Source organism: Cuculus canorus, chromosome Z (genome assembly GCF_017976375.1).
Source record: "Cuculus canorus isolate bCucCan1 chromosome Z, bCucCan1.pri, whole genome shotgun sequence".
Taxonomy (NCBI): Eukaryota; Metazoa; Chordata; class Aves; order Cuculiformes; family Cuculidae; genus Cuculus; species Cuculus canorus.
This window is the reverse complement of record NC_071441.1, coordinates 8795542-8811637: the sequence shown is the minus strand read 5'-3', so window position 1 is coordinate 8811637 and position 16096 is coordinate 8795542. Positions and strand designations below refer to the sequence as shown.

Below are 16096 nucleotides of genomic sequence, written 5' to 3'. Positions count from 1 at the left end.
ATCAAACTGGAGCTTTGCTTTTGGCTATGGGGGAGCCAGGCTTTACCCACTGAGTTCAGTGAGGATATATATACCTTGTGAACAGTGTTCACCCTGGGAAATGAAAAAATCATCATGAAAACAATTTGAAAATTCATTATTTGGATGAATTACAAAGAAGTAGAAGTACAAAGAAAGTATTGCAAAGAAATTAAGAAACTCTGTTTCCGTCTGAAGTAAACAACTATAACTGGCATTACTGAGAGATGTATTAAGGTTGTTACTGGTACAGTTCAGATAGAGTTCAACTCTGTTACACAGCTGCCAAAGTCAGTGAGGTACATTTCATCTTTGGCAAATGCTGCCCGTGTAGACTTTAAAAGTACCAAAGTCTTGTATTTATCAATACCGTAGTAGCACATAGAGCATATATGTGTTTTGTACACCTATATGCATGTATATGCACACAGAAGAGTCATTGAATGAGATTATTTTTGTCTAGGAATACCATATTTGAAACATCATGCAGGTTTACCATTCCTTGCATTATAAACATTGTATTGCTAGCCTGTACCTGACTCATGTCTCACACAAATCAAGACAAGTAGAGAATTTTTGACAGGACTGGGGTTTTATTTGAAATTGCCAACTTGTCTAAATGCAAAAGTTCCAACAACACAGTGCGATTTTGTAGATTTTTTTACTGATTCCTCATCAATCCACCTGGACCGAAGGGTGATGAAGGAGCCAGGAGTCCTCCTGGCAGTTCCCAGTCTTTGCTAAGTCCTTAGGTCTCAGATCAGCTGCCTTCAGTTTAAGATTACGGGGCTCCTGTGCCCTTACAGCTTGGACACTATGTATTATAAACCAGGATCTTCCCTCTTTTAACAGAGTATTTTTTAAGCCTTTGTTTGTCAGAAATAAGAATAAGATTAACTTTTTAAATATTGGTGTCTTCCACAAACTGGAATTGCTTTTTCCACACAGTTCTGATTGCTTTCTTGAGCATGAAACGTTTGCAGGGAGCAGAAAATCACAGAGGCCTAATTTTTATAGTCTCAGCTGGCACTATTCCTTACTGTGGATCATGGGCCAGTCTGTACATCACAAATCACAACTGGCAAGTGGGTTTTTGTTCGAACTCCAGACCCACTTCCTAGTGGTGTTCACTATGAGCATTCGGGAAAAAAAAAAACATTTGAAGAAGGATCTCCTGAAGTATCTTAAGTTAACTGGGGAATCAGCTAACACACGAGCATAAATATATGTGAGAACAACAAGCATATAGAAACTCTCATTCCCCCTCAGGGTCCATGGCTGCCCAAAGACTAAATGTTAACTGTAGAAGAGCTGGACAGAAACAGAGATGCTCCCATTTCCTGGTGCATGTTGAGCTCTACTTATACACTGGTCCAGAAGATATGCATTGTTTTCCAAGGACAGCAGCTGTCCTTTGAATCACAGGAACCTGTATAAGTCTTTGCAATCCATTTATATATATAAATGACGTATACATATATATGCAGACATCCTGTGTTGTGGCAATAATAGCAATGAAGAAATATGATGCTTATGAAGATGATGGCACTACTTTCAATTGAATCAGAAAAAAAAAAGCTGGCGAAAAGTAAGAATTTTTATAGTAATTCTTGATAAACTGCCTTACTTCAAGTCTCTGTATACTAAGAATAAGCATTTTTCCTGAGCAAGCCAATATTGATCCATGGGGCAAGGGAGAATGCATAAAATATTTACTCATTCATAGAATAACAGTAAGCAAAATTTTTGCTAGGTAGCCAGACATCTGCACAGGATACTGGGAGGCACAGGGAGTTGTCTATTAACAGAGCTGTTCTACGTATTTTGTGTAGGATACTCCTCATGTTTTCAGCTTCTCCTGAGAGGCCAAGATTTACTGCCTGGAACAGAGGTGGGTGTTCATTCATCCAAAAAAATCAGTCTCTAGTGCAGGTTGAAGGCAACTGGCAGTGCAGACCTTAACTCGATGAACCTGGAAAGGCCCACACCTCCCACACCACTGCCTTTCAAATGAGAAATTCCTCAGCACAAAAGGCTTAGCCCACAGGACTTCTCCAGACAAACAATCAGCCTGCAGTGCTTCACTGGGCATAAGGGTCTTGGCAAGGTGCCATTCACTATCATTAAAAGTGTTTATAAAAAAATGTTCATTTTTGGCCAGCTTTTTTTCCAAGGCCAAGCCTCCACCCCCACATCTTCAGTGGAATGTGTTAATAATTTGCTTTGTGGAGATGAAAGGCTCTTTGATAGGAGCAGCATAAACACATCTCACTGTGCTCAAAGGTCTTTGTCCTACAATAGGAGTATAGTTTCTGTACAGTGGCTTGAACGGAAAGAGCAGACACACTTCTGAATCACTTTTCAATTTTTTTCTGCCTTTTTCCCCCCATTTATTTCTTCCTTTATTTCTTATAGTCTCTTGTACATCCTTGCGTGGAATACAAACAGGCAAGTCGTTCCAGATTAAAAAAAAACACTGATGCTAGCAGCAGATGGATGAAAAGCCAGTCCCCACAGTCCATGGTGTCAGAAATTACATGTCACACTGAAACACAAGCGTGTCCCTACGTGTGTGACTAAGCGTAACCTGGAGCAAGATGTAGTGTGGGAGGAGGGAAGAAACCAGTAGCTATCATCTTCTGATCCTCTCTTCAACAGCAGGTCACAGGGCCTAGTGAATAAATACAAATGGGAGGCTATAATTTATCTGGAAAAAAACCCAGACATGTTATAAGTGCACTAGCAAGTACTGTCTGCCTTTTCTCCTGACTATAGTGCATTGCCGTCACCACCCACTCTGAGCCATTGCAAGCACCTCCTCTATACCAACATTGTCTCCAAAAGCCCAGCCTCATAGTGCTGAACCACTGCATCAGTCTTCAGTTCCATTTTAATCAGATTCCAAGGGGATAAAGACATAACTGAAATGTGACCCTTACTCCTTGCCTGGTTTAAATGTCAACATGAGTCTTAATCACCAACTTGTCTCTTGAGGCATTAGCACTTCGTGATATCTTTTGAGATGGGCTTTCTGTAGTCTTGTTTTCCCTCCTTTTTGCCTACCCTTCTGATAAAAATGATGCCTCTTTCCATGATACATTGTCTCATCTTTGCCTATGTTTTTGTTTTCCTAAACTGTTCCCTGTTCTCACTCTATGTCTCTATTTACTGTTGAAAGATTTTTTTTTAATAATCATGACAGCCCTATCTAAAGAAAAATTAAATCATTTTACAAATGTGCCACTTAATGCTTCTTAAGCGTCATCATTCTGTCATTAGGATAACGTGGTCAGGTATGCTGAAGTAATTTGAGAGCCTATACCACATTTTTCAAGTTTATGTAGACATTAAAGGCACTTAGCCATTGTTCCATGTAGTTTTCAGCTCACTGTGCCACAGACTACAAATACATGCCTGGGAATGGACAGCTGTCCATTGGTCATGGTTTAGGGAGTGTTAGGAACGGTTGGACTCAATGACCCAGTGGGTCCCTTCCAACCTAGTGATTTTATGATTCTATGGTTTAGGTTCTGTTTGCTACCTGCAGTGAAGCAGCTTCAGTACAGGCAAGTGAAATGATCTGTTTCCTTCTGGAAGAGACACTGTTCATGGTGCTCAGGGCTCCGCCAATTCTTTTGACATTCATGTCCTGTTTTCAAAAGGATTTTAAGTTCTTTCTGAACTCTACTCAGAGTGTCACTACTGAAAAGAGGGATTGAGGTTTGCTTAAAAAAAGTGTAAGGGCTTAGGAGAAATATAAAGTGTAATTTAAATGCAATTTTGCCCCAGTGCAAGCAAAGCACATAGTCTCTCAGCTCACCTGAGATGACGAGAATGGACAGTTTTAAGTCACATTTGTATTTATGTAGGGAGGGAACTGAGCAGCTTTGAACTACAGCAGCTCAGTAAGTGTTAATCAGGTAACTCTGTGCTGCTAATCTTGTTCTTCTCTACAGTCACTGCTTCCAGCCTTGGTGTAGGTGCAAAGGTGGTCACGGCTTGTCATGTGTGACACTTCCTCCCATGTAAAGCTCTCCGATAACACTAATGTCAAGCCTGAGTTTCACCTGTGGTCCCTGTCCCGCCCTACGAAGGAAGGATGGCTGACACTGCAACAGGCATTTGGACTGACAGGAGTGGCGATGAGTCAGTACCTCTCCTGATGGTTTCACATCTTTAAGCTCAGTGACACGGGATGAAGGAGCACGTCTTGAAAATATTGCTGAATTATTATGGACAGCATGTATTTTTCCTCATCTTAATGCATGAGATCTCTGGATCAATCATTCAGTGTAAAGTGGCCCTTAACACAACAGTTTGCCAGCATGTCACTGCCCATTTTAGTTTTTCTAAATATACCTTTCCACAACCCTCTGTGAAACAGCAACCATGTATTTTAACATGGTTTCAGTGCAAAACCACCTGAAGAATGGCAGTTTCACTTGAGTTTGCTTTGAGCATTTTGGGCCCATTCAGAGCTGAAACTTAGGGAGTGCTGAGATACTGCAGAGCGAAGCAAATATTTGCACAACCCCTGGAGACCTGGCAGTACCAACTTTAAAGCAAACTTATTGTGTGCTGCTGCTTCCAGCCAGCATTTGTGTATTTATGGTAAGTATAAGCAGGTAGAATCTGCTACATGTCTCCCCTGTCCTAATGGCCACCTCTGGTGGAAAAGTGAAGCAGACACTTTTGGGGGACTAAAGGGTAGGATAGCATTTTAACATGTGTTGGGAAATTCACCACAGCCTCTCTGCATGCACTTGATTAACAAGATTTTTGACTCAAGTGGTGTTTAAGGGAAAGCTCTTTTCCTGCAACAGTGATAAAGTGCTGAGGGGAGTTTCCCGAAAGAAATAATCTTCTGCTTGGGTGTTTGACTTCAACTGCATTGCAGGAGATGTTTAGATGCAATGACCTATAGTGCAAAACACCCAGGTTACTCTGAGCTTATTTTTCAGTCATGCAGGCTGATTTGCAAGCCTAGATATGTCTGCTGCTACCTGACAAAAGAACGGGGCATCATACAGGTGCACGGGGCTAATATCCCGCAATGAGCAAGATTTGCTCTAATCTATATGTGATGTCTGGGACTGGCTCACAAACATTCCCCTCAGGAAATACTTCTGTTTTCCTGGCATGCTCTGAGTTACGTGGCACAGTGATGTAGCTGCCTCATCCCTATGAGGAGAAAGTCCCACACTGACAAGTTTCCGTACACCACACCTATCCTCTGCCTAGAAAGAGGCCATAAAACGGGAGCAGACAGACCTAAGAGCAGGTCTGATCTGAAGCTGACTGTAGCAAGACTGGTGCTGACCAGTAATAGTGAAAATGTAGATATGACAGTGTCTGCCCACACAGGAGAAATCGCAGAACTGAACAAGAGGATTTGGTTTACATAGCTGGTATAGAAGGTATCAAAGCAGGTCACAGGTATAATGGGGTGGCCACAGCCCTGCTCCTACCTGGGCCTGTGAGTAAAGCCAGAGAAAGAAGGAACTGGAAACATTACTGAGATGTCTGAAATTTAAAGGTAAGCATTTATTATTTGCTTCCAGAAGATGAGCAAAGCTGTGGTTGTACTTTTTTGTCATGTTACTTCCCTTTTATAAAAACACACGGAGAATTGCCAGTCTTCTCCTGATCATTTTCCTGTCCCCTCAACTGTCCCCTCAAAAAAAAATTCTGTTTCCATGTTCCCAAGGAGTCTGAAAACATACAAGCACAAGAGGGCTGAAGTACAGCTAGAAGCGGAACATACCTTTGGGCTGAAATTCACAGTTTTCTTTTTTTTCAGAAAGAAAAACATAACAAATAAATAGTTATGACAACGTGGGAGAAAACACTCTTTCATTGCTTGTGTTTATCTAATTTGGATGCTACTATGAATAGCTAATAACAAGCGCTTGCTAGAAGGTACAAATACAATGTCTCTTTTTCATTCATGTGAAGGGTCCCTGCTCACGCAAGGATCAGTCCTTGCAGCTTTTGCTCATGTGAGAGGTGTTTACTCATGACTGGGTTCCCAAGGACTAAAGCATTATGCACACAATAATAATGATGACTTTCTACTGTGCCCAAAGAAAGAAAATTGAGGTGCTTTATATTTTTGACTGTGGGTGAAAGTAATTCTTCTTTAAAATTAGGAAATGTAAAAGAAATATAGCATTCCCAGGCAAGAAGGACAGTAGGAAGATTCATCCTAGCCAGTTCTGGGTGCTGCTGCTGAAGCTCTGCTTGTGATACAGTACTCTCCCTGTGCTCCCACAACAATAACACTCCACCACTAATTTTAGCATCAGCTATAATACAAAGTAATTCAAGGCATCCACAGTATATTTCGTGAGGACAGTATTTCCCTTTCACTTGTGTAGTTCCCAGGCTGCACTGCCATTCTGCTCACCAGTCTTAAACAAACACCACCCTTGAGATTTCTTAAATAGTTCAAAGTGGTGTCTAGGGAAACATTAGAAACATATATGGAAAGTTCGAACATGTTTCAGATGAAACCACTTTGAATGTCCATTTTTGTGCAAGTTCAGGGCTGGAAGATAGTGTAAAGTAAGGGTTTTTAAGATAAACTTGTCAGGAATGATGCTATAATAGCATAGTTTTCTAAATATTTATTCCTGATAAGCTTTTCACAAGCCCTCCTCCTTGGATCATCACTTCATTCAATTTGTAATGCAAGAAATGTTTGAGGAGGAAGAATTAATGGTCATGAACTTAACAGTCCCTCTGGATTTTTTTATATGTTGTTTCTCTGCTTATGCATTATAGGGAACACAAATAAATACATTCACTGCAGGACCCAATGCATAACAGACGCTACTCCAAGAGTCAGTGCTTGACACTCAAGGCCACAGTTACCATAGTTATTGTCTATTCTAAGTACAGGGAGGACTACAGTAACAGAGACATGTTAGTTTTCAAAACACTACACTAATACCATCTCGTTAATTTATTATCACTGTTTACAGATGCTGGAAATCAGCACCTGTTAAGACCTATAACACCTGAACATTGTTTTGCAGAAATATATGAATTCAACTCATATTTTCGAAAGCATCAACAAAAGGCGCTTACACATGTACATACATGGGACAATACCTCCTGATTTCTGTTCCTTTCTCTTCTCATTCAAAAGTCTTGGGGCATTTTCTGGCCTTTATTCAGCACTGTCACCATCCATCCCTAGTTTCAGGGATGCCACAGTCACAATCAGAATTGATGCCACTTTTTCATCTCTTTTGTTATGTTTTTGCAATATGGGATTAAACCATGTCTCATGTGGATGGAAGGCAACACAAGGGAGCTTTAAACTTCTCCCATCTCCTTAATAAATTGCCTCAGCTAGCACTCAACCTGCTGGAAGCTGGAGGAACATTTTGAGGACTTATTACCATAAGTCTAGTTTTGTTCTTATTCTCTTCCTAACACATTCACTGTGGGTCACTGTTGGAGACAGGGCATTTGGCTAGAAGGACTTTTGGAATCATTTGGTTTGGTTAGTCTTACTTTTTTTATAATACCCACTGCAAAGACAGCACAATGACGGTCAATCCTGTGCCCAGGGCCCTGAAGGTCCGGCCAATTATCCTGTGGCCTTTTCTGTGATTCCTATAGCTTTGGAGAGATGCTAACTCAGACAAAGAGACTCACATTGTTTTTCTTTGATGTGCTCAAAGCTATGAAACCTTCTCTAATGCTTAAGTAACAAATCTCTACTGAAATACTTTGGAACATCCACCAGCCCTGGTCAAGTTTAGCCCAAAAACTGAATTACAGACCACATCTAGCCAGTGTAACCCTTTACCAGGCACCATCCAGAAAATTAAGCTTGCAGACCATAGATGTAAGTCCATCTGCTGTACAAGTTTAGCCCACTAGTTGATTCAGGACACTCAGTTTACTAGGAAATCTTGTTTTCACCTGATGGTTAGGGTGCTGGGAGGGGAATGGTTTGAGGAGGCTGTGGCTCAGCAAGCAGAACACAATCAGCTTGTCATGTTGGCACATGGACAAGATGGAAACATGGTCAGAGAAGATCAAGAAAGCAAAAAGTCTGCAATACCTGTTGGATGGACGTTAGGACAAGAAGCAGATAGCCCATCTGTCCTGCCACTGCTAACTAAGCCCACTCCCTGTCTTGTGCTCTTTCCAGTCCTGACCCCAGCTCCCAGTTGATTTCCAGCCATGTTCCAGGCTCATCTGCTCCCTTAACCATCCCAAATCTGCTATTGCTAATGTTTTTACTGGCCAAAGACCTAAAGCCTGGCTCCTGCCCACGTTGCTGCTGCCTTGATTTGTGGTCTGCCCTTTCCTTCCTCAGCTCCATCGGTTCGGATTCTTTGCTAGGGAGCAGCGGAGGCGGAGGGCTGCCTGCAGACAGGGTGCAACAGGCAGAGCTCAGCGTGGACAGCAGACTGGAGACTGTAGCCAAGAGGGAAACCGCCAACTTTCAGTGGTGGCAGGAGGAAAGGGACTTCCTCAGCATCCAGAGGGAAAGGGGCAGTCTGCTGCTATCCAGAAAAACACCAGTAGACCAAAACTAGGCCTGAGACAGTGATTTCAGCCCATTTCCCCCTGTTTTGTTAATGACACGTTCTATCTACTCTAATGGTGGTCTTAAAAGCTGACCCTATTATAGAAGTTTTAACTTCTATAATATTAGAAGTTAAGATATAGATATTATGGCACAAGAAGAAAATCAGACAAATGCTTTTGAAATAACTCCAGCACCTGAGGGAGACTGCTAAACAGAAAACAGAAGGGGCCTGCCCACACAATGTAGTGTTTGCTGGATATTTCTCACAAGTGAAAAGTGATCCAAACACAGCTTTCAGAGGAAGAGCCACTCCCCTGCCTTGACCGTTGACCACAACCACGAAGCACGGGACCTTCTGGCATTTAGACAGAATTTATTTTGATTTCCTCTGGACCAAAAGCCTGCTGAATGTCAGTAAGCACCCCAGCTCACTGCATCCTCACTGGTTCTACACATGCAGCCTTATGCCAAGCATACTGCTTTTCCCTTCAACAAGTGTGTGTGTTTTGGATGACGGTGTGTAAACTGCAAACTGTCCTAATACAAATGATTTAACTTAGTAGTAGAAAAATTACTTGTTGGCAACTGGCTATCTGACACAAGGAAGTTCTCTAGACTCCTCCAGTATAAATAACAACAAATTCTAAGGTTTATACAGCCATTTAATTCTTGATTAAATGAATATAAATCTATTTTTTATATATTAAACACTTAGAGGAAACCAGTTTCCAGTGCATCTGGCTCCATTTCAGAAGTGTTACTGCTAGATTAGTGATGGTATTGTTTCTCTCTCAGTTAGGTGACTAGACTAAAATTTTCCTTCTGCCATTTTACTTTATTTATTAATAAGCCTGCAGTCATGGTTCCTGCTTTTGCTGAATTGAGCTGAGCAAAACATTTCCTATCTGCCAAGAAAACAAATGTCCTAGCTGCTAATGCTTGCACCTGAGTATATGCTTGCATGGTAAGCGTATATGTACACACATATATGTACATACTGTATGCATATGCTCATATGTTGAAGAGGAAGCAGCAGGAACACACACTCAGTCACACATGTAGATCTTTTCATAGAGTGACTGAGCAAAGGAAGGCTGCAGCTGCAGGGTGTGCACACAGTCAGGAAGCTGGCTGTAGAGTCCAAGGCTCTGCTCTCTGCTCTGTCCTTCTGTAAAAATATAGAAACAATCCATGCACCAGGTTCCAAGGCTCAGGTTTGTTCTCCCCGAAAGCTCCAGTCATCAGGCAAAAGGCCTATTCCTATTTTGATCCAGTTAATCTTTAAAGATGTCCATTAGAAGTTAACAGGAGAGCAGCCTTCAGTCCAGTTTTCAGGACATCCCCCTCAGAGCCTGGCAGTGTGTCCCTTAGGGCACAGGGAATTAAAATGTCATCCTTTACACATTCAATACAGATTCCAGCCATGGTACAGCCGTATCAAAGGAACATACTCTTTTGTAGATCCTCCTGTCTTTTTATTTTAAATAAAAGCACTTTTTGCCACTCTGTTTTATGTAGAAATTTACGTTGTGAATATAAGTTATATGTGCTCTGAAGCTACATTCCAGTATCACCAGATGAAATTGTTTGTGCAACCCAATGGCACTTTAGTGGAGTAGAGGGATTAAGCTATTTAGATTCCCTGAGTCTGATATGCTTTGAGACTGCTGCAGAAAGAGAACTTGAGAATCTTCGAGAATGTAAAATTTTCCATTGTGAACGTTAGGCACTCACAGATTTAGGCAGGTACCGAGGCAAGGCTTTTGAGATCCCGGGTGCATAATGTCCAGTGGCATGTACAGATTTGTGAATATGGCCATACCAACTGCTTGCTTCACATCCCTGTATGTTGGAAGGTCCATGACATACAGTTGTAAACAGCAGGACTCGGCAAAGAGTTGGCATAAATAAGATGACTGAAAAACATTTTCACAGCAAATATGCTAGAAAAGAAAACAGAAGTTTTTAAATCAAAGCAAATCCCTTTGTCTTCTTGTTTCTGTTTTCTAAGAAGAACTGAAAGTGTTGCAACAACTGCCATAAAAAAGGCTGCTAACACTGGTGCGTTTAGCATTGGGAATTAATGAAACTGTCCTAAAATACTGCCATGAAGCATCTAAAAGCAGGGTCTGCAGAAAGAGCTGAAGGTTGACTTCCTGGAGAAGGACTTGTGTCCTTACAAGTGAACCTGCTGTTTTGCAGTAGTCAGACACGTTACAGATATAGCACACACAGCATGCTTGTGTATAAATTGCATATGAAAGATTGCTTTTGAACAGGAAGTTTCCCCACTATAGGAAGCATCTGGAACTAAGCCTGTGTTGCAGTCTAAACAATTATGACTCATAACACTACACACAAGAACTGAATGCCAAGCTTTTGGAGAGTAGGCTAGAAGGTCTCTAGAGCTCCACCATCAGCCAGATGAGGAAAAAACAGGTCCTAAACCTCTCAAAGGATCTCAGTCTTTCGACAGCTTATGCCTTTTGGTCAAATAAATGTGGATCCAGAGCACACAACAGACTGACTTTTTTTCTGCCAAAGAGACTATAAGAAATGAAGTCGGTAGGATCAGGGGAAGTTAACAGCAGCCAGCTGGAGCTCTGTGCTGGTTTGCCTACTGGCTGTCCATGTCCCTGTGCAGACACAGGGACAGACGCACAGGCCAACGCATAGACCTTGCCTCACTGCTGTTTCATGAGTAGGAGAATTGGCTGGTGTGAGGATGGCAGCAGCTGTGCACAATACTGTTTCCTTTCTACCTTTCCCTCTCCCGGATGATTCAAAGGAAAGTTCTTTAACATTTCTTCAGACATTGAAAAAGAAAGTAAAATTGGACCACCGATTTAGTTTGTAGCATGTTATTGAATGCAAAACTATGAATGCAATGCAGCTAACAGTAAAAAAGCCTTAAGTATCTCATAAATAGAAGTAAAAAAGTAAAAAAGCAAAAAAGCCTTAAGTATCTCATAAATAGAAGTAAAAAAGTAAAAAAGCAAAAAAGCCTTAAGTATCTCATAAATAGAAGAACTACACAGTAAAGGATCCTTACGTATCACTTTTCATCAATGTAACACTCTGTTTTACTTCCTGCATAATAAAAATAAAAAGCGGAAGACTTGCAACAAAAGCTTTCTAAACTGTAGTGCTGCAACGGGATGTATTATCTAGAATATTTATGCAGAAAAGGGTAGACAAGGGATGTGATTATCTCTACACACTTTGTGAATGCTCTGAGTAATCATTTGTCAAATGATAACATTGCACACACTACTTGAAAAATCAGTAAAGAAGCCAGAACAGGTTAGACCCATTTACCACAGCTTAATCAGCTAAGTAAGTTGAGATAATTAAACTAAGTATGAGTCTCTGAAATAATTGAGGATTCCCTTCTCACATGACATTGTTGGAATTCTCTGTTACAGAAAACCTGTGTGGTCATTAGCAAAGAGTATGCATGTGCCCAGATATTTGCTGGATTTGATAAACAACCCTTGTTCTTCAGAAACTTTGGTGGCCTTTGTGAGCAATAGTCAGTGACAAATAAGTAACAAAAAGCAACTTATGTTCAGGGAGGTTTTCTTGGGAAGATCACTTTTAGAGGGGAGAGATAAAAGAGAAAATAATAACTGGCACATGAGTGCCTCTATAAACTGTGGGGTTCATTGCCAGGCAAATGTTCTCTCTATCCTGTTTGCTTAGAGCAAAAAGTAACCCCTGATGACTGATTACCTTAACTGGGTATCTGCATCCAGATATTTCCTGAGGATTTATACCATGCGTGGTCATTTTTCATATTTATACTTAATCTAAAATAAACTCAGAAAACAACTTGCCTTTTTCTGACAAACATCAACAAATTCTATGGAAGTTGTTGCAGTTTTCTGGGTTAACAGACCCTCATTCTTCTTAAATTTGTACACAGATGTAGACAAACATATCTTCATGTTCTTAGTCCAAACTGAAATTAGGCATGTTAAATCCTTCATTTTAAGCACTGTATTTTCTTTCTACATTTAAAACACAGTTCTTATTTCAGTTCATTAATTTTTTTCTGATGTAAATATCAAGTTGATAACTTTCACCCAGAAAGTTATGGGAGAACATTTTTTTTCTTACAACACAGCATTGAAATCTAGATAAAACCTATATGAAATTAAAAGCAGGTGCAGATGCAAGACTTCGGGCAGGCCCTAGTCTCAATCCATTAAGAGTCTGCTAGCATTCTTTATATATTAATTAGGGTCTACATTTTGGAAAAGCCACAAGAATCTCTAACCTGAACTTAAGTGCTTTCCAATCCAAAGCATTCTATGATCTGAGGGCTGGAGCACCTCTGCTATGAGGACAGGCTGAGAGAGTTGGGCTTGTTTAGCTTAGGGAAGAACAGGCTCGGGGGAGACCTTCTGGCAGCCTTCTAGTACTCAAAGGGGGCTACAGGAAAGCTGGGGAGGGGCTCTTTATCAAGGAATGCAGAGATAGGATGAGGGGTAATGGTTTTAAGCTGGAAAAGAGAAGATTTAGGTTACAGGTTACAAAGAAATTTTTTACTGTGAGGGTGGCAAGGCACTGGAACAAGCTTCCCAGGGAAGTTGTGGATACCCTGTCCCCAGAGGTGTTCAAGGTCAGGTTGGATGAGGCTTTGAGCAACCTGTCAGGCGTGTTGGAACTAAGTATCTTTAAGGTCCCTTCCAACTCAAACCATTCTATGATTCGATGAAATCTGCCCTAACTGTTCTGTGGAGAGGGTAAAATATCAGTCCAAATATCAGGGCCACTGTATGGTGCTTCAAACATATAAGAACATGATTTTGCTGAAGAAACTACTACAAGCTTAAGATGACTCAGAAGACAGTGTTTCAGCTGTGGTCAAAGCCTGTTCCTAAGTGGATGGCCATACAGACAGACACCCTGCAGGCCCAGGGCATGCATCACATGAACCAGGGCTAGCACAGAAGCCCAAATTATAATATAATAGCTCAGTCTGAGTCTTCTGTGGCTTCTTAACATCATTTTCACAACGTCCAGTAACCTCTGTGGGAGTGATGGAAGTTAATCTTTTCCCTTGCTTTCTCCAATAATTGTCCAGCTAATGATTAAAGCAATATTCGGGAAACAGGAGGGGAAACAGGGTTTCAATCTCTAGGGACGGAGGTGAGCCTGCAGCCCTTTCCTGGGCGGTGGTACTTTAGCTGGGCAGAAAATGGTAGATTTGTAGGAGCAAACATAAAGTTCACTTTGCTTTTGATAATGATTTTTTTATTAACTACACATGATAAACTAAGACAGAAACATTTTCAATACAGAAAATGCTGATATAACAATTAGTTTTGACCACTTTTCTCTCAGGGGAGTAATACTTGGTAAGGCACAGCATGGTGTAGTGGATATAAAACATCCCAGATACCACGAGGATGAAAAATCTGAATCCAGGAGTGAAGAGGTTAAAATGTGTGCAATGTTTCTTGAACTCAAAGGCCTACTTCATACATCAGGGAAAGGATCACATTTGATAGTTTATTCTAGTATTATTTTTTTTCTTCTGAAAAATGACCTGACAGGAAATATAAACAGGCTTTTGCAGAACTACTTCAAAATCACTCTTTATCTTTCATCACGTTTTCTAGCAGCTATGTTTTATTATAAACAGTATAACTAGAGTTGGGGAAACGATATAGAAAGAGGAGTATGAACCCATGAAAGATTGATGCCAAGTGCTGTGAGGAACTCTTATGGGAGACTTTGACCTTATTTTCTTTTGTCTTCTTCTGCAAATATGTGCATTTTCCCTGAGAAAAAGGGATTTCCATTCTGATTGTGCTCTGACAAGTAAACCAGTCTATAATAGCTTCTTCATTCTGAAAAAAATACTCAATGTTTATATTTTACATACTTGTTTCTAATGGAATTCTTATCACTTTAGACTAATGCCTTCATACATCCTTAATAAATTTCCACATTCACATAAACCCTACAGAAGTTAGACATCAAGCTTAGGACTAGGGGAAACAGGAAAAAAAAAAGAAAGAAAAACTAGTATAAGCAAATAAGTGGATTGAGGATTTTGGAACTCCTGGCTTTCTAGGGTGAAATGGTATTTAATTCCACACGTGTGTGCATATATATGCACATATACATATACAGTATGCATAAAAAGAGAGAGAGATGTATCTATTCCTGGTGCAAATCTTGCTGCCAGGCCTGTTTCTACAGAGTAAGCAGATGTGCCTGTCAGGCTTAATAGATGAGCAAGACAAATCACAGTTGAAGGGTATTCAACAGAAATGTCACGAAACCTTGCCAATCACATTTCACTTATAACTGATCAATTCCTTTTCCCTGGCTTTCTTTCCACCTGTCATCTCAATTTATCTTCTAGATCTCTTTCACTGCCTTCATTTCAGCTTGGACGCTGGCCTATTTCAGACAGTTTTTTTAAATTTCTCACATATTAGGTTTTTATTTATTTTCTAACCCCATCTTACATGGTAAAATAAGAGATGTATTATATTTTTGGTATCTCACAAATGTTGTTGATTATTTTTATATTATTCAACCCTATGAACAATTCAAAGAATTACCATTGTATCAGCTTTAATACAGTGAAAATATTTTGAAAGTACGTGCAGTTCATAAGTGTGATAACAGGATATGTGTCCTGGCTTATCACATAGACTTAGCCCAGAACTGGCACTAAAATGATTTAAAGTAATTTAAAACTAAAGTCTCAGATTCCACTCTATTATTCTGTTTTCAGTTAGAAATAAATAATTCCACTCTGGTTATAAATGCATGTATTTTTGGAGGCAATATGATAGCAATGATATCCCATCTTGTTAGCACAAATAATTCAGTGTGTAAGAAAGAAAAGATAAGAGTACTGGCGCTAAACACTTAAGCATCTGGATTTAGTGGTCACTTTGAAGTATCTTAAAAATGCGATCCTTAAAGTCCAACTGTCTTCACTCTGCATGCATATAATTTACTGGCACTGATGCTTGTCCTGGAATAGATGGAGGAATATGTTGCTCACAGTTTTCTTAAACATTTATTTATTGACACATACTACTAGGAAAGAGAGGCAGCCCTGGGGTAATCTGCCCCAGATCTCGCTGAAGGTGAAGAGCCCTGAAGTTAAGATGCTCCCAGTGAAAACGGAGATGCCTCCTGGCAGACAGAATTTGGAATTCTCATTACCGCTTGCTCAGACGAGAAAAATTGTCTGTAGCAATGGGCAAAATGTCAGCAGTGTGGGCTGTCACAAATTAACCTGACAATACAGAAGAGCGGAGTGACCTGCGCTTTATGAAATCACAGGAAGGTTGTTACTGCTTTTAGTGGTTTTGCTGTGGGCACTAAATCCTTTACTTTCTCTCTGAGAATATTTTTGCTTTTTTTTCTGAACATACAGAGACACGCAGATTTGTCGCTTAACTATATTCCATTGAGCTTTGGTAATGGCTCCATTAGAGGAAAAATTTCTGCTTTCAGGGGAAGGAGGGTGCGTTGAAGGCTGCACACATTTTT

At 40.4% G+C, this 16096-nt stretch overlaps 1 long non-coding RNA gene across 2 annotated transcripts in view; it reads right to left on the bottom strand.

Moving 5' to 3' along the window:
• Positions 1-483: 483 nt before the first annotated feature.
• The window catches only part of LOC128850343 (uncharacterized), a 50883-nt gene continuing 35270 nt past the window's right edge, over positions 484-16096 (bottom strand). Inside the window, exon 3 of one of the 2 annotated variants that reach the window (XR_008447667.1) lies at positions 484-2689. This is a non-coding gene — a long non-coding RNA (uncharacterized LOC128850343). Of the gene's footprint in view, positions 2690-9946; positions 10513-16096 lie in introns of those variants that run through there. The other variant, XR_008447666.1, reaches the window with a different exon arrangement.